Raw genomic sequence first — 19,235 nt, forward strand, 5'->3', positions numbered from 1 at the left:
ACCCTATAGATTTGTTTTCCTTAACAGGAGTGGACATGGGTTGAGACATGGAAGAACCTTTTTGTGATATTTTGTAATAGGACCCTAGTGTTAGTGGCCAAGTATTGTGGCTACAAAAAATTTTGGTATTTGGGATGTATTTTGGAAACCCATCGTAAGGATTGAATAATGGTTATGTGTTGTTAAGTTTGAAAACTTCCGCACTATTTACAATTACTTTATCTGGTTGTAATTTAGTGTTGTATTAAGCTTGAATGGGAATTTGCGTGAGTCCTGACGAGAGTTGGGCAGGCGTCCCGCAGATATCCTTTAGTTCGCCTTAGGGAGAAGTGGGGGCGTCACAGTTGGTATCAGAGCGCTGAGTTAGAGATCCATATGGGAGACATATTAGATACTCTACCCTTAAGACCTGAGACCGGATAATTAAGTTACACCTTAAGAGGTATTTGTGGCATACTAGTGAGTGGGTTAGGCATGCATAAACGACATCCGAAATAGATAGTGATTTAATTTCTAACCTGAAAGTTGTGATTATTTTGCAGGGATGGAAAACGGAAATGGGACTCCGGCAACTAACGGGAATGGCCATGCGAATGGTCATGTAGTGCCTCCTAAACCTATCTACTACCGAGCTCTAGGTGGGGGAGCTCATGTACGCTACTCGCCTACTACTCGATACCCCCGATGTGCTTGTGAGGTAACCTTTGCTTACCCAAACCACGTTATATTGGTCTTGGACGACAAGCGTCGTCAGTTGGTGAATGCCAACTTGGACTTACAGGCTGAAGTGGACGAGTTTAGACAGATGGTGGGAACTCAGGGTGAGAGAATTGCTGAGCTCGAGGAGGTACTCGAGGGCGAGATGGCCACATCTGCTGTGGTTCGTGAGGAGTTTCAGAGTACTAGAGCTCGACTTACTAGGTTGAGAGAGGAGGTCCGTAGTCGGGTTTCTGACATATTGACTGATGCTACTTGGCTAGTGGATGAGGCGATGGAGGTAGTCCAGAGCCCTGAGGAGGAGGAGGATCCTGAGAAGGAGATTCCACCCGGTAGTCCTACTGTGGACTAGACCCTAGTGATTGACCTTGTGACCCTTTTGACTAGTATAGCTAGGATTAGCAGCGGTGATGCTAAGTGCTGAGACCATTGTATTTTGCATGACTATGTGGTTTACTTTTGAGGCACTTGCTTTTACTTTAGTCTTCTGTGACTAAAAGTACTCTTGTGGCACCTGTGTGCTATATTTTTATGACTATCCCATGACTTGCTAGTTGTATAAACTTGATATGCTAATGAATGTAAATTATTGTTATTTTCAATATTTTGATTAGTGCCTGCTTTCTACTTTGCATCGTATAATTGATTCATTTCCTGCACTAGGCACGCCTAAGTTATGGAAGGGCTAAGAAGTGGTCGAGGTCGTGGGCGAGGGACTAGACAGGTCCAGCCTCAAAGGGATGACCAGGGATCGGCAACTGGACCGACCCAAGGCCAGAAAAATATTGAGGGTAATCAAATGACTACTGCCATTAATAGGATGACTGATATTCTAGAACGCTTAGCTGATAGACAAGGTCCTGGACCACTCAACCAATCTGGGGGTCAGGAAAGAGGAGAGGATAGAGTCTTAGAGAGGTTTTTAAAGTTCAACCCACCTAAATTTCTTGGAGAACCTGATCCTGAAATAGCAGAGAATTGGTTAGAGAGGATGACCAACATATTCGCTGCTCTAGACTATTCTGAGGATAGACGAGTGAATTTTGCTGCCTTTCAATTTGAAGGAATAGCCCGTGCTTGGTGGGATTGATAGAAGGAAAATGGGAAAAAACTCAAACCCCTTGGATTTGGGAGAATTTCACGAGGGAATTTACTGAAAAATTTCTTCCATCCTTGATTCAAGAAAAAAGGGAGGATGGGTTTATCAAACTGAAACAGGGAACCCTTAGTGTAACAGAGTATGAAGGAAAATTCACTAAACTTTCAAAATACGCTCTCGAATTGGTGACCAATGAGTGGAAAAGGAGAAAGCGGTTTATACAGGGATTGAATGTGAAAATTCAGGAGGGTTTGGCTGCTGCCCAAATCCCTTCATTTACTAAGGCTATAGAGAAAGCGCAAAGGGTTGAAAATGCAAGAATTCAAGTGAGGGCTTTCATAATAGAAAAAGAAATTTTTCTGCCCGTAATTCTGGACAGACTGGTAAGGGTGCTCAACCTTCCAAAATAGAAAAATGAATGGGAGAAGTAAGAAATACCGGAGCTTCTAGGGGACTTTACCCAGAGGAGGTCGTAGTGGGTTAACTCAAGCTAGAGGAGCGCCTTCTATTGGTTCGGCTGTGACTCCTCAAGTTTCTTGTGGGTACTGTGGTAAATCTAACCACTCTGAGAGTGATTACTGCAGGAAGTTAGGGAAATGTCTCTATTGCTGGAGTACTGATCACCAACTCGCAAGTTGTCCAAAGGCACCAAAGTTGGGAAGTAATCCTCAGAAGCCAGAGAAGTCAACTTCTAAGCAGACTAGTGCTGGAGGGAGCCAACCAAAGGTATCGGTTAGGGTTTATGCACTGGAGCACCAGCAAATACCTGATGCAACTGAGGTGGTTGAAAGTACAATTCCTGTTTTCCACCGTCTAACCAAGATTTTAATTGATCCGGGTGCTACTCATTCTTTTGTAAACCCTAATTTCATGAGTGGAGTAGACTTGAAACCAATTAAGTTACCCTATGACCTGGAAGTTAAAACGCCTATTGGGGACCAAAGTTTAATTGCCAATTTGATATATAGGGACTGTGAGATATGGGTTGGAGAACGCAAATTGTTGGCCGATCTGATAGGATTAGTAATTAAGGGATATGATGTAATCTTAGACATGGATTGGTTAGCCTGTTACAATGCTCAGATGAACTGTAAAACAAAAATTGTAGAATTGCACATCCCGGGAGAGGCGGCCCTAAAATTGGATGCGAGGGGTAAATTAGTTTCATCTGCACTTATCTCGGGGATTCGAGTTAGAAAAATGTTAAGTAAGGGAGCTCAGGGATATCTGGCTTTTCTTATCAACACTCCTAGTGATAAGGTGAATCTGGAGGACATGTCAGTGGTAAAAGACTTTCCAGATGTTTTTCCCGATGAATTGGAGTCTTTACCCCCAGAACGGAAAATAGCTTTTAAGATCGATGTTACTCCGGATGTATCCCCTATTTCTAAGACGCCATATCGAATGGCCCTATCCGAATTGAATGAGTTGAATTTACAACTGCAAGACTTGTTGGAACGGAATTTTATACGAAAAAGTGATTCTCCGTGGGGAGCCCCGATTTTGTTTGTTAAGAAAAAAGATGGGAACCTAAAACTATGTATAGATTATCGAGGGTTAAATGATGCTACAATTAAGAATGAGTATCCATTGCCCCACATCGATGAGTTGTTTGACCAATTGCAATGTGCCGTAGTATTCTCGATATTAGACTTGAGACAGGGTTACTATCAATTGAGGATTTTGGAGAAGGATATACCCAAAACTGCTTTTAACTCGAGATATGGGTACTTTGAGTTCGCAGTAATGCCTTTTAGGTTAACGAATGCACCTGCCGCTTTCATGGATTTGATGCATAGGATTTTTAAACCTTATTTGGATCAATTTGTAGTAGTGTTCATTGATGATATTTTGGTATATTCTAAGAATGTGAAAGATCATGAGAAACATTTGAGAATTATTTTGCAAACTTTGAGGGAACATCACTTGTATACCAAGTTTAGTAAGTGTGAATTTTGGTTAAAAGAAATGACTTTCTTGGGACACATAATTTCTAAGGATGGGATTAAAGTGGATCCAGTCAAAGTTGAAGCTATTTCGAAGTGGAAAAGATCAGAAATTCCTACTGAGATCTAAAGTTTTATTGGATTAGCAGGGTATTACCGGAGATTCATCCAAAATTTTTCTAAAATTGCTGGATCCATGACTGAGTTGACCAAGAAAAATGAAAAGTTTATATGGAATCCTAAGTGTGAAGATAATTTCCAGGAATTGAAAAGACGATTGATAAGAGCGTCTGTGTTAGCTTTACCAAACGGAAATGATAATTTTGTGGTATACATAGATGCATCTAGGAAAGGATTGGGATGTGTTTTAATGCAAAATGATAAAGTGATAGCATATGCCTCTAGAAAATTGAAACCGCATGAAGGGAATTACCCGACTCATGACTTGGAATTAGTGGCTGTGGTCTTTGCTTTGAAAAAATGGAGACATTATCTTTACGGAGTAACATTTGAGGTTTTTACAGACCACAAAAGTTTTAAGTACTTATTTTCTCAAAAGGAGCTGAATTTGAGACAACGTTGATGGATGAAATTTTTGGAAAATTATGACTGCACAATCAAATACCATCCAGGAAAGGCCAATGTAGTAGCCGATATTTTGAGTCGTCAAGTACAAATGGTTGGATTGATGACCAAGGAATTGTAATTGTTGGAAGAAATTAGTTATTGGAATCCTCGACTGGGACCAGGAAAGTAATTTGGAAAATATAGTAGTGAATTCCACATTATTGGAACACATCAAGGAATCTCAAGGAAAGGACACTGAAGTGCAAAAATGTTGGGTAATAGTGGATAGACTAACCAAATTGACTCATTTTCTACCGATTAATATGAAATACCCGTTAGAGAAGTTGGCCACGTTGTATTTGGATGAGATTATCAGACTGTACGGAATTCCCGTGAGTATCGTGTCCGACAGAGACCCGAGATTTGTTTCGAGGTTCAGGCAGAAAATGCAAGAAATGTTGGGAACTAAATTGAACTTTAGTACTACTTATCATTCTCAAACCGATGGACAATCTAAAAGGATAATTCAAACTCTTGAGAACATGCTAAGGACCTGTGTTCTAGATTTTGATGATAGTTGGAGTAAGTTCTTGACTCTGGAAGAGTTTGCTTATAACAATAATTTTCACTCTTCTATTCAAATGGTATGAAGCGCTTTATGGTCAGAAGTGTAGGTTCCCGATTTGTTGGGATGAATTGGACGAACGGAAAATCTTAGACCCGACCACAGTGCCTTGGATCGAGGAAACGAATGAGAAGGTAAAATTGGTACGTCAAAGGATTCAAATCGCGCAGAGTCGTCAGAAGAGCTATGCAGATAATCGGAGAAAGGATTTGAAATTTTCCATTGGAGATTTAGTGTTTCTTAAAATCACACCGCTGAAAGCGAGGTTGATGTCTGGAAAAGGAAAGAAGTTACAACCGAGATTTGTAGGACCTTACAAGATTATTCAACGCGTGGGAAGTGTAGCATATAAGTTGGAATTGCCGTCGAATTTATTTCGAGTTCATAATGTGTTCCACGTGTCCATGCTTAAGAAATACCATGCAGACCCCTTTCACGTTTTACGACCAAAGAGTGCTGAGATTGATGAAATCTTGACCTATGAGGAGAAACTGGTAAAACTTTTGAATCGAAAGGTGAAGGAATTAAGGAACAAGCAGATACCGCTAGTAAAAGTTCTTTGGAGGAACCACGGAGTAGAGGAAGCAACCTGGGAAGTTAAAGAGACAATTAGAGAGAAATATCTAGACTTATTCGCCAATCAAGGTAAATTTCGAGAATGAAATTTTCTTAAGGGGGAGAGGATGTAAGGATTCACAAAATTCATTTATTTTAAAAACCCTATTTCGAGCTTATTTAATCATGTAATTGTCCATTTATTCCGAATATCATTTTCTAGTCCTATTGAACTTAATTACATAGAAGTATAGCTTCAAAGTATTTTTAAAGTGACTCGTTTCAAAAAATTAATTTTCGAAAGCGCGTTTAGTGAAATTAGTGAAAATGTATTTGGAAATTTTAACCGTTGGAGAGTACAATAAGTTTCAAACATTGGAGACTTGTACTATGGATCTAAATTAGATAATTTAAAGTTTAAAAACTCAGATGATGGTTAGTAGTACTATCGTTATAAGAATTTCTTGAAAGTTTCGCTTTATCGCGCTTAAATTGGAAATTCACATTTTTGCGCGCGCGATTAATTGGGAGACTATAGACCTTCATTTTATATCTTTAAGAGTGGATAATAATAGTATGAATATAAGTATATTTGAGGTTTAGTGCACTAGTGAAATGAACGCGAGAGGAATCGAGCACAAAACGCGCGCGTACGTACACTATTGAAGAATTGACTTTTGCACCAATTCTAGCCATGCAAACGAAGCTTCCTTAGGAAGCCAAATTAGATCAAAACACTCTCTCTCTTCCTCACAAAGTGGCCGGCCATCAGCTGCAAAAATAACCCAAGGAGTTCTTCATTTTTCATCTCTAAATCTTGCACAAATCATCTCCAATTCCTTCCAAATTTCACACACACTTAGCTTAATACTTGAAGATCATCTTAAACTACAAAAAGGGGGAGCTTTTCACTGTTTTCTTGAGCTAAGAGAGGGCCAAAATTCTGCCCTTGTTCACCAACACAAGTAAGTGACGATCAACCCTCAAATTCTTGGCCTATGGAAGTTGATTTACACTTATGAGCTTAGATATTCATATAGGTGGTTTGTTATTGTTGAAAATTTTTGAATGTGGGCTCTATGAACTCCCACTCTTAGATTGATGGCTGATGTGATGCTTGATGATAGATTTAATGTTGGTTTAGTGTTCAAAATGGTAGATTAATGGTGCATAGTTAGTATAAACTTCAAGAAGTGCATGGATGTAAAGTTTCCAATTCTGCCCCTGTTATGATCGTGCCTCTTTTTGCGAAATTTTGAGATTTTAATGGCCTGTATATGATGTTTATATGTTGTATAGGTGGTGTATAAAGTTTCATCGAAAAATATTGAGGTTTGATTGGTCAAATGGATTAATCTCGCAAAGCTAGCAAACCTGGAAAAATTTCCCCGTAATGCTCAGACAGCCTTCTTGTTTCGTCCAAAACTCTATGCTCCGACGTCGAAATCAAGTGCCATCAATGGAATTTGAAACTAGACATTCCCAACTTTCCAACGGTATAAAATGTAACCCCTAATTCCACCCAAGTATCCCGTACCAACCGTTTAAAGATGAGTGTCCTGTTTCTCTGTTTTCCTGGAACGAAGTTCAGAAGCTGCAACTTGAGGCTCAAATTTGAGCTAGTTGTGTGCTGAATTTCAAAATGATTTCTTCTGTTTTATGAATGTATTTTCCAATTCCACTAACCATGATCAATTCCGAGTTGATTTGAGTGATTTGTGATCAGAATACGAAACCTGCCCTATTCTTGAAAACCCTAAATTTTGGGCAGAATTGGTGCTAGACTTGGTGTGGACTTGCCAATTGAATTTCTTGGAGTTAAAACACTTACCAAATATACCATGAATATTCCTTAGGTTTTTCCTACACAAATGAACCATGTTTGAAGGATTTTCCTTGGCCAAATGTTTGGAATGGAAAACAAAAAGCTCAAGGCAGTTTTGCCTTAGGATTTTTTGAAACTTTGGTTGTTTGGTTGACTACCTTTCCGAAGGTATTTTTTCATGAAATTTGATAGAGGGATACCCTTTATATAGGAGTATTATATTGCCGAATTTGGTACCAATCCAAGTCCATTTCACTGCTCGACTAAATTACCAAAGTTCATGACTCGAGTTTGGAAACCCTTGTTTCACAAGGGAATTTTGGTAACTTTGAATTGCCATATCTTAGTGCTCAAAACTCCGTTTCTCGTTGCGCTTATTTTGTTGTAAACTTGGATTGCTACTCTAATAGTGTTCTAAATTTCAAAGGCTAGTTCCAATCAAGTGAATTTTGCCGAATTTTCAAAGTTGGCCAAAAATCAACTTAAATCTACCTTATGAACCAGAACAGCGACTTTGAACTCATTTTTGAATGTTTTTCATTTGGAATCTTAGAAAAGTGTATTCTAGGAATTTTTAGTAAGGAAAAGGTTTCCAACGGTACCAAGTTTTCCAATTTTCGAAATGTGAAATGTGAGATAAGATTTTTCAAAATATCATATCAAAACTGAAATTTTTCGAATTTCAAGGAAATGGAGTTTTTCAAATATTTCTTATTCTTTCGATAGTACTTGAACGTTTATGCTTGATTTCCAAGATAAAAAAACTCAATTGCTCTTGTACTTTAAGAACTCCACTTGAACCTCGATTTACAAGTAATTGAGGTTTATTTTCATGAAATTTCCCTAGATTGTACTAGTGCACAATCTTCCTTGATAATTGGGATGTGTGAATGATAATTCACTATTATTTGCTCAGGTGCACATAAGGACATTCAAGAGGATCCCACAGTGGAAGCTTGAACCTCCAAGTGACACTTTTGCTATTGACTCACAGTTAGTGTCAAAGTGTGTGTATTATGTGATATATCTACAAAGTGATAAGTGTTATATAAATTGAGTTTTTGAAACCTTTGAGTCAAGTGTATACTTTATCGCACTCGTCCCCATTTAAACAAAGTGAACTTGAATTCGTGAAATGAAGTGCTTATTTGTTTAAATAACTTGTTGAGTGAATTTATGTGAAGTGTTTAAGTGATTATTTATGCTGTGATTGCATAAGTCATTGGAGTGAACCTCCTCAATACAAAAGTGTAAAAATGAAGGACGCCCAAACTCTCTTATTAGCTAGCGTTGGACTCGAGCCAATATGGGTTTGGTCGAGCTTCTCAGTAAACCATGAGATTTCATAAGCTCGACCTATTGAGAGGTCTTGCTTGGCATATTCGCTGAAGTATCGCCTCATAAATGTATTGCGGACCCGGTGTGGTATGTAAGGTTGAGAAGGGAAAGTGTAAGTGATGTTTCTACGAATTAAACATACCCGGTTGACGGAGTGTCAACGCGTGGAGATTCGTGATCGTGCAAGTGAAAAATAGCTCCTGAGAGCTCCCATATCCTTGAATTGTTTCTATTTACTTTTCAGTAAAGTGCTCCTCATTGAATGGTTATTGTTTTAAATTGATTAATTTGGGAGTGTTACTTGAACTACGTGCTTGCATGTGTGTTCTTGGCCTCACGAGCGTTTTGCTCACCCTATAGATTTGTTTTCCTTAACAGGAGTGGACATCCCTTTTGTGATATTTTGTAATAGGGCCCCAGTGTTAGTGGCCAAGTATTATGGCTACGAAAAATTTTGGTATTTGGGATGTATTTTGGAAACCCATCGTAAGGATTGAATAATGGTTATGTGTAGTTAATTTTGAAAACTTCCGCACTATTTGCAATTACTTTATCTGGTTGTAATTTAGTGTTGTATTAAGCTTGAATGGGAATTTGCGTGAGTCCTGACAAGAGTTGGGCAGGCGTCCTGCGGATATCCTTTAGTTCACCTTAGGAAAAAGTGGGGGCGTCACATATTCTCCCTTTTGATTATCGCAAATTTCTACATATGTTACGACAACGTTACTTTTTTCCTCCTTCCATATTACCTCACTGCTATCTTTTGTTACAACCAATACAGCCTGTGATAATATTCCTAATCTAATCAAATTTACTCCATCCAATATTCCACATTCTTCCCTTACTTCTGTTGTTCTCAGGTGTGACTTAAATTTCCCACTCTGCCCCCTACATCGATTTATTTTGTCCTACCTATTGTAGTCTCTTGTTGCCTCATACCTCCTGCTTCCATCGCATAAATTCCTATTTTTACGATGTCCCCCGTATTTCATTGTATTTGCACCCTCGCTTCCTCCCCTGCCATGTACTTAGGCATGATTTTTAAATGATTTTCCTAATTCCGTGTGCATGGGACTCTTCATGTGCATTTCACCTTGCACGGTCCACTTTGACAATCTTCTAGACACGCGTCGAACTGGAACTGCGTTCCTATGGTAGGCACGATCAAAGGGTGCCTACCATAAACGAATCCTCTCAATTGGATTTTTTTTTGGGCCAAACGAGTCAAGCTCGACTAACTTGACTCTATTGATAGTACTAATCAACACCTTCCACTCACACAAAAAAAAATTGTAGTAACAAGTGAACGTGCAATGCGTGTATTTCTATGCTAATGTATTTAGTAGGATATTAGTAAATTCTTACATTCACTTATAATGTATTACATTCACTTATAATGTACAGCTATTTATTACCGTCTACTACTATTCACCAAACTAAGAGATTTTGCAACGTTTGATCAAAACTAAGAGAACTTATTTTTACAATGAAACATTATTCAAGTTTGCCACTAACTGATATCGTTCGTAACACAAACACAGATGATATTACCAGGTCGAATTTGGGGTAAAAGCAGTTGTCACTGTTCCTAAACTATATATAAACTTATAAAGTTTGCACAAGTTGTAATCCATCACAAATAACTTGTAAAACTTTGTAACAGAAACATTGAAAACCAGCATTATTCATAACAAAACGGACATGTCATTCTGTCAGATTTAGTGTTATTATTTAAATAATATATTCCAAATTTTTATTTTAATTTGTTGGCCAAATCTTAACCTTCAAAAGTTAGGAGCAAATGCTGCTACAACCATCGCTACCCTTATTCCAATATCCAAGTTCCAACCAGGTGTATGGGTAATTAAATAATTGTACTTTTTTAATTTTGTATTGTAACGAGAATATTTCTATAATCTAATCTATCCTAATCTACAGGGTGGGGAGGCTAAAGAGGTTATGTATAAGGAGTTAGTAGGTATAATAACCTGACTAGACCAAAGGGATGATTTGACACCTCTTTTGAATTTTTTTCAAAACAGGTGGGGTTTTGACTTGCAGCCCAAAGAGGAATTTAGTCCTTTTTGGTGGCCACTAAGCTAAATAATTGTATTTGTTGTAGAACAATTTAAAGGCTGAATTAGAAGGAAAAGTAGCCATATTCTCACTCTTCTTGGATTTGGAAATGTTGCACAATGGACTGTGAAGAGAAGATTTTAGATACTTCTATTGTAACAAGAAATGTAATGGGAAAATTAATAAAGTTAAACGCTAGTTAGTTAGCTTTCATAAAGGAATTAACCTTGTCCACTTGTTCCTAAAATTTTTCCCTTATTTATTAAATTATACGTACTTTTAATCACATTTTATTGCACCTTTTCTCTTCTTAAACATTAAAAATACAAATCACTAGATGTAGCCTTTAAAATTTTTGTTTCGTCTCTTCAAACACAATACATCTTGCCTGAATTTCTCTACCTTTTAAAACACTAACTGAATTGCTCAGCTATGACACTTGATTGTTATGAAAATAAATTTGGCCAAAGAAGAAGTCCTGCTGCAATTGTATCTTACTATTCGTGCTAAGCATCTTGATGGAACGAATTGATCAGGCATATGAAGTTTAACAAAGGAGTTTGTTCTTTACCTACAAAAAAAAAAAAAAAAAAAAAACTTATTTTGTTCTTGAGTGAGTTTATTCCTGTACACTGGGTAGGCCTGTCAATCGGGCCTAATGAGTCAGTCTTTTATAAGCCCAAGTTCAGCTCATTTAATTTATAACACCTTCGGGGTTTGGGCTATGAGATTCGGGTTAATAAATGTAAAACTCATACTCAACTCACATAATATTCGGATTGTGAGCCTTATTCGGCCTTAGCCCAAACTCACTTTTTACTCAATTTCTTAATATAATTGCTATAATTATTAAGTTGTAAAACTAATTTAACATTCACAGAACTACAACATTAAAACTAAACATGAACGAGTAATAATTCTTAAAAAATACATAAATCAAGAATTTTTTCCAATAATATTTATGTCTGATTCGTTCAAAGTACATTAAAAATAATAATAAAACATATAGTCATACACCAATATATTTTCAAATATTAGAACTTTTTCATAACCTTGTGACTTGAATTCAAACATGCCAACATAAAAAGAAATCAATCAATATTATGTCAACACAAAAATTTAATCAACTAATAAACAAAGTTAGAGTTTCAGATATGCATTACCAATATTGGCTCTCAAAAAAGCTGGTAGAGGAGTTGATTTTAACTCTTGGACTGAGAAGAAACTAGTAGAATAAACACTACTTAGTCTAAATATCAACAAGAAATCAAATAATTAAAGAAAATTTTTAAATATTGCTACTAACCTGTAAAATCAGGATCAAATTCTTGTTCAAAATCAATCTCCTTAGGTGCATCTGTAATCTAATCTTGAGCACAAATTAATACTTCAACAATGGAGGGCAACAATGAGCTACGAAACTTGTTCAAAACACGTCTCCCTGTACTGAAAGCACTCTCAAATGCAACTGAAGAAATAGGAATAGCTAAAATGTCTCTTGCCATCATGGATAATACTGGAAACTTGGAAGCATCAGTTCTCCAATAATCCAATACATCAAATAATTCTTCTTCATCGACCTTGCTTGGATAGATCTTTTCCTCCAAATAAGAGTCCAACTCTGTCTTGCTACAAGTGCTATCTTCCTCCTTGTCAAGGCTATAAAAATCATCCATGTAGTTCTTCTTGGCTGCGAAAGAAGTGTTGCTGTAGTTTTTTCGTTTTGTGAAGTTATATCCTGCTGACAACTCACTTCATAAGCCTTTACATGCTCAATGAAAAGATCTTGAAATGTTTTCTGAACACGATCTAACATATATGGTGCTAAATAGCTCTCATAAATCTTGCTAAAGATGGTCTTCAATTTTCTCATTTTAAACCTGGGATCTAAAACAAAAGCAACAGATAGCAAGATATTTGGCTCTTTTTCTAGCCAATATTTCTCAAATTCACCATCATGTTCGCTTCCATGCTTCCAAGAAGTGAACTGTCCGCTATAGAAGTTTCCCTTAATAACATGAACACACGGTAAATTTCATGAAGAAACACATTAACTGTGCAATATTTGCTGCCGGAGAGAATTTTTGTGACAGTGTAAAAAGTTTCTAGAAAATCATAAACAATCCGAGCTTTTTCCCAATCTTCAGCCAATGGAGGATCTTTGAAGTTCAAATCACAAGTTTTAATGCGGTCATAAGCTCTCCTATAATGTAATGCAGATTCAAGCATTAAATATGTTGAGTTCCACCGTGTACATACATCTAGAGATAATATTTTGCCTCTAGAAATACATTCCTGGTCAGCATAGTGTAGAAACTCAAGTTTTCTCTTAGCAAATCCTCTAACATATTTCACTGCATTCCTAACTGATGAGAACATGAAGATTTGCATGGATTCCTTTTATTTTACAAGTCTTCACATTCCAATGATGGTTGATGGTGCAATTGGGTTCAAGAATTATTGAAGATCCAAATTTTTCAAATTTTAATTGGCTTCCAAATCTTGATTGATATCTTGATTGATTTTCAAATCTTGATTGGTTTCCAAATCTTGATTGATATCTTGATTGATTTCCAAATTGAGAGTTAAGTAAGTTGTTTGAATTAGGGAATAAAGGCTAAGGTCATGTTGACCATAGTTAAGCCAATTTGAGTTAGTTAGTTTCCTATTCTGGTTGAATTAGAGTTTTAGGAAAGTAGTTAATTGCTTCCAAATTTGTTTAGGAAATTGTGTCAAATTTAGAAGTCAAGTCAAATAAGAAAACTTGATTTGTTTCCAACTTAGATTAGGTTTTTGAGTCTTGTAAGGCATAGCCAACTTTATTTTAACTATTCAAATATATGATATTGAAGATAATTAATAAAAAGAGAGTTGTCTCCTTTTATGGAATTCCTTGATGGAACTTGAGTTTCTTCTTGAACTGTATCAAGTATTTAGCTTGGATACTTGTGGTGTTCAAGGCAAGATGATCACATCATCTTGTTCTTTCAAGCCAATAACCAATCCACTAGGTTTCTAGAGACGGGTTCTCTTTAGATCTAGCAAGGTAGTTATTGTTCAACCCAATAACCAATCCACTAGGTTTCTAGAGACGGGCTCTCTTTAAGTCTAGCAAGGTAGTTATTATTCTATAACCTGGTCAAAATAGATCCTTCCGCTGCCTGATCGATTCGATTATTCAAAATAAGTTCTTGTTGGGTCGATTTCGTATCATCTGGTATCAGAGTTTCGGCTCTTGATTCAGATTAATATCCTTTTCTTTTCTTTTTTTCTATTTATTTTTCTGCCAAAACCCTAGCCTCCTTTTCATTTAAAAAAAACTAAAAAAAACTTTTTATTCTTATTTTCTTGATTTTATCACTTAAGACTAACCTATCCCGTGATTGATCGAGGTTGAATTTTTTTGGTGTGATTACGTTCTTGAAAACAGGTTTTTCAAGAGTTTTAACTCCCATTAAATTTCTTCCAAGTGAAGTCGTAACCTTGCATCGAGTCGTCAAAAGCAAAAATTAAATAAATAAAAATGACTGTTCACGGTGGTACTGTTCATCGGCACTGTCCACAACTGTAGCAGTACTATTCATCGCCGCTACTGTAGCCGGGTACGTTCATCGTACTGTAGCAGTACTGTACATCCGAAATTTTTTTTTTTCCCATACCTTGTTTTGTTGAATTGGCAAGTTAGAAAAAAAAAAAGGGAAGAAAGAAGGAAAAAAAAAAAGCAACCTTGCATTGGATTTGGAAATTGAGAGGGATTTGAAATCTTATTTCCACATTCTTGATTTCTAATTCTTGTTAGTCTTTGTTCATATTATCAGCTGCCAAAATCCAAACAAACACTTAGGAAACCTTCTCAAAATAGCAATTTACTTTCCAAAAGTGAATCCAAGAATCAACCAAACTGAATTTCCAAATTCTAGCCAAGTACAATTGGGTGAAGATATTCTTTGACAAATGGTTTATGTTCACAATCAAGTTGGGTTGGCGACATGCTTCTTGGATTGCATATATCAAGACATTCTCCGAGTTACTCCTTTTTAAACGAGCACTCGATTTGAGGACAAATCGTCTTTCAAGAGGAGGGAAACGATGAGAACATGAAGATTTGCATGGATTCCTTTCATTTTACAAGTCTTCACATTCCAATGATGGTTGATGGTGCAATTGGGCTCGAGAATCATTGAAGATCCAAATTTTCTAAATTTTAATTGGCTTCCAAATCTTGATTGATTTTCAAATCTTGATTGGTTTCCAAATCTTGATTGATATCTTGATTGATTTCCAAATCTTGATTAATATCTTGATTGATTTCCAAATTGAGAGTTAAGTAAGTTGTTTGAATTAGGGAATAAAGGCTAAGGTCATGTTGACCATGTTAAGCCAATTTGAGTTAGTTAGTTTCCTATTCTAATTGAATTAGAGTTTTAGGAAAGTAGTTAATTGCTTCCAAATTTGTTTAGGAAATTATGTCAAATTTAGAAGTCAAGTCAAATAAGAAAACTTGATTTGTTTCCAACTTAGATTAGGTTTTTGAGTCTTGTAAGGCATAGCCAACTTTATTTTAACTATTCAAATATATGATATTGAAGATAATTAATAAAAAGAGAGTTGTCTCCTTTTATGGAGTTCCTTGATGGAACTTGAGTTTCTTCTTGAACTGTATCAAGTATTTAGTTTGGATACTTGTGGTGTTCAAGACAAGATGATCACATCATCTTGTTCTTTCAAGCCAATAACCAATCCACTAGGTTTCTAGAGACGGGTTCTCTTTAGATCTAGCAAGGTAGTTATTGTTCAAGCCAATAACCAATCCACTAGGTTTCTAGAGACGGGTTCTCTTTAGGTCTAACAAAGTAGTTATTGTTCTATAACCTGGTCAAAATAGATCCTTCCGCTGCCTGATCGATTCGGTTCTTCAAGATAGGTTCTTGTTGGGTCGAGTTCGTATCACTAACTCTATGAATACAATCATTAATCTCATCCAATCCTTCTTGAACAATCAAATTAAGAACATGACCCCAACAACGAACTTGAATATTGTTCCCATTTACCAATAATGCACCTCTAAATAAATAATGCTCTTGTAGGCAGCTAGCAACAACATCATTAGTTGAAGTATTATCCATAGTTACGGTGCATATCTTATCAATATTCCACTCTAACAGGCAATTGATAATTATATCAAATAGATTCTCCACTAATGCCTTCATTGGAACCAAGACAATATTGCTAATTTTTTTATGTAATTTTCAATGATTATCTATGAAATGAGTAGTCAATGCCATGAAAGGAAGATCTGTCTTAGATGTCCAAGTATTTGTTGTCAAACATACTCTTGGCTTGGATTGCAAAAAAATCTCCTTCAATTTACTTTTTCAAATTCATATATTTTCATACAGTCACTTTTCATTGTGTTTCTAGACACAAAATTAACCTTCGGATTAAGACCCAGAGCATACTTCTAAAATGATTTATCTTCAACAAATTAACTGGCAGCTCTCGATTAATTATAAGCTTTGTTAGATCTCTTAGACTACTCTCTTGATCAAATTGAATGGCAACAAAATTGTGCTTCCAAACAAAGTTACTAGCTTGATTGGAATTACCTTTGGGGAAAGTAAGAAGCATTTGCCCTTTGACAATTGTCCACCCATGGCTCTTTTGTAGGCTACACATATGCCCTCAAATATATGTCGATGCAAATGAGTTGTTCCTCCTTTACTACGGCAGGAGAAAACTTTCTTGCAATAATTGCAAGCACATTCCTCCTCCTTTGGTGGAATCTTGGTGAAATGGGTCCAAACTTTGGACCTCACCTTTACTTCTCTTTTCCTCTTTTCACCTTTATTTGCTTCTTCTCCTTCAGGTTCTTGTTCAACTGCAGTTTTTGTTGCTTCAACATCTGTGATTGTAATAACAATGTCTTCATTGTTTGTATCTGACATCTAATGCCAAAAAAAAGACACTGTTAAGGATGTAAAGTATTTACTGGTACAAATAAGAGGAATAAGAAAGTGATCATTGTATAAAAAATGTTACTATGCAAATACAACAAATTCATACCTCAGAATTTCCCAGTTTTGATTTCTAAGAAAGTGGTTCGAATATGCACAGCAGTCAAAAGATTGACATGATAATTTTTTCCTTGATTGAGAAATAAAAAAAATCAATAAGCAAGTTTAAGTTAAAATAAAATAACTAATTGGGTATCCAACCCAATTCATTGTGAAAACCGGCAAACCTTAATACTAGTTTGCCCACATATCATCAACATAAGTTGGATACCTACCAACAAAAACTGTAGAAAGACAACCACCTAAACTCCCTAAACATACATTCCAGTGAATGCTACCACCGGGGTACTCAGGTAATAGCATGGAATAAAATTGCTCAATTTGGAGATCAAAGGCAACAACAAAAACATCCATGGAATCCCAATCTCTCATAACCCAATGCAAAGCCCTACTAGTGAAAACACCTCTAACTTGATCATCAAAAGCTGTCGCACCCTCAAATGGTGAATCCAAAACCTTCCAAGAATTTGAATTAAGGCTATAAACCATGACTTCTATAGAAGAATTTTCAAGTAAAACTGCCTACACGTAGTCATCAGTAACTTCATTGTACCCAAAACTATATTGATGACTAGTTCCTTCAGGGTTATGTTTAGGGAACCACGGTAAATTTCATTTCTTTTGAGTTAAAGGATTCACAAAAGTCAGACTTAAAGGTGCAGTTCTAGATAGTAATTAGTAAACCTAGATATATTAGACCATTATATGACCCAAAGATTTGACATCCATAAAAATCATAAAAAATAAAAATGAAGGTGCAGTTTATAAGTGCCATAAAAAATAATAAAAATAAAAACTCTAAACAAAAAAGTGAAAAACACATTGGATCGAAGAGATAAAGGATTTGGAGACCAAGATTGAAAGTTACCTTGCCTCTGATTTTGGAGACCAAGATTGAAAGTTGCAATTGGAAAATTCGAAGTGTGAGGCTGTCTGTGGAGGCACGAAGAGTCCGAAAATTGTTGGTCTTTGGTGAAGTGGTTGGCCATGAGAGAAATCAAAGGGTAACCAAACTAAGTGCTTCGACCGGCCTTCGAACTTTGGAGAACTCTCACTTGTGATTTTGATTCTTTGAAGAAATGAAAACGAAGGAAGAATCACTTCGGTCAGTTCGGTGGTCTTGTGGAGCTTTGACTCTTTGTTTCTTGTGAGCTGTGGCCTGTGAGTGAAGACCGAGCTTTGGATTCCGATTCTCTTCTTGAAGACTGAAGAGTCAGACTTCTTCTTGAAGAGACAATGAGGCAAAAAAGGCTTTATAGCCTTTATTGCATAGTTAGTTTTAGTTACTAAATATTATATAATTGATATAGAATTGATTAATTGTATATAATATAATACCTATATATATAATTATATTATCAAAATATAAATATTATAAATATTACCGACATTATATATATATAACATAAATATTATATATAATACCTATATATATAATTATATTATCAAAATATAAATATTATAAATATTACCTATATTATATATAGGGTCGGACCTATATCGGGTTTGAACCTAATAAAGCTCAAACTCGGCTCATATTTGATGTGAGCTTAGTTTTGAGATCCAAGCTCAGTTTGATTCACTGATATTGTAGGTTCATCGGGTTTTTTATCGGCTCGAATGGATTGAATTCGGCATTCGAGCTGACCCGGCCCTATTGACACTCCTAACACTGGGGTCATTTAAGCAATTTTGTTTACTGTTTCAATGAAATTAACGATTAGCTTATGGGTAGCTTGGAACATGAAACCACCATTAAAATAAAATCAAAGGCTTGTTTCAAAATGAGCCTGGTATACTGAAGTCTTGAACCTCTCAAGTCTTGAGCAACCATTGTAATATGGAATGGGTCTAATCCTATTCCCTTGTGCTAGTTGCCCAAATTGTAAAGTGAATTATTGAGCCTTTGCTCAACTTTGTGCACTATCGAAATATAGTTAATAAAATTATTGTTTCGACAAAAAAAAGAAAAAGAAAAATAGAATTCTTGAGCCTCTCATATGACATACCAGGCATCAAAATGTGTCACCACTCACCACACATATATTTCAGTACATTAGGTTGATTATCAGGAGATTATCGTCCAAGTTCTGTAGTTTTCTTTGACCTTCATATTGACAAAACTTAAACTCTAAATTCGAACTTATTAGTTGGGTCAACGTAATTTGATATTAGAGTTACAATACTTTTTAGAATAGTAGTAGTTCATAGGACTTGGTTTTCTGTATGACAAGACAGTTCTGAAATGAATGCCAAGTTTTTTATCAAGTACTACAAGCTCATGAAATCTGACGAGTTTTGAGATGAAGGCCCAAGTTCGCGAACTCATGAATCTTACCAAGTATTATGTGATTAAAAGAGATATAGACCTCGTACTATAGACAAATGAGTTGTAAAATGTACCAAACATATG

At 36.1% G+C, this 19,235-nt stretch overlaps 1 protein-coding gene across 1 annotated transcript in view; it reads right to left on the reverse strand.

Moving 5' to 3' along the window:
- LOC113740161 (uncharacterized) overlaps positions 1-19,165 on the reverse strand; it is a 31,565-nt gene extending 12,400 nt beyond the window's left edge. The window contains exons 1-4 of the mRNA XM_072046222.1: positions 17,691-19,165; positions 16,812-16,892; positions 12,055-16,693; positions 11,912-11,973 (exon numbers count right to left, since the gene is read on the reverse strand). The gene's annotated coding sequence lies outside the window, so the exon portion shown is untranslated. The remainder of the gene's footprint in view (positions 1-11,911; positions 11,974-12,054; positions 16,694-16,811; positions 16,893-17,690) is intronic.
- Positions 19,166-19,235: the final 70 nt, after the last annotated feature.

This window comes from Coffea arabica, chromosome 4c (assembly GCF_036785885.1).
Source record: "Coffea arabica cultivar ET-39 chromosome 4c, Coffea Arabica ET-39 HiFi, whole genome shotgun sequence".
NCBI lineage: Eukaryota > Viridiplantae > Streptophyta > Magnoliopsida > Gentianales > Rubiaceae > Coffea > Coffea arabica.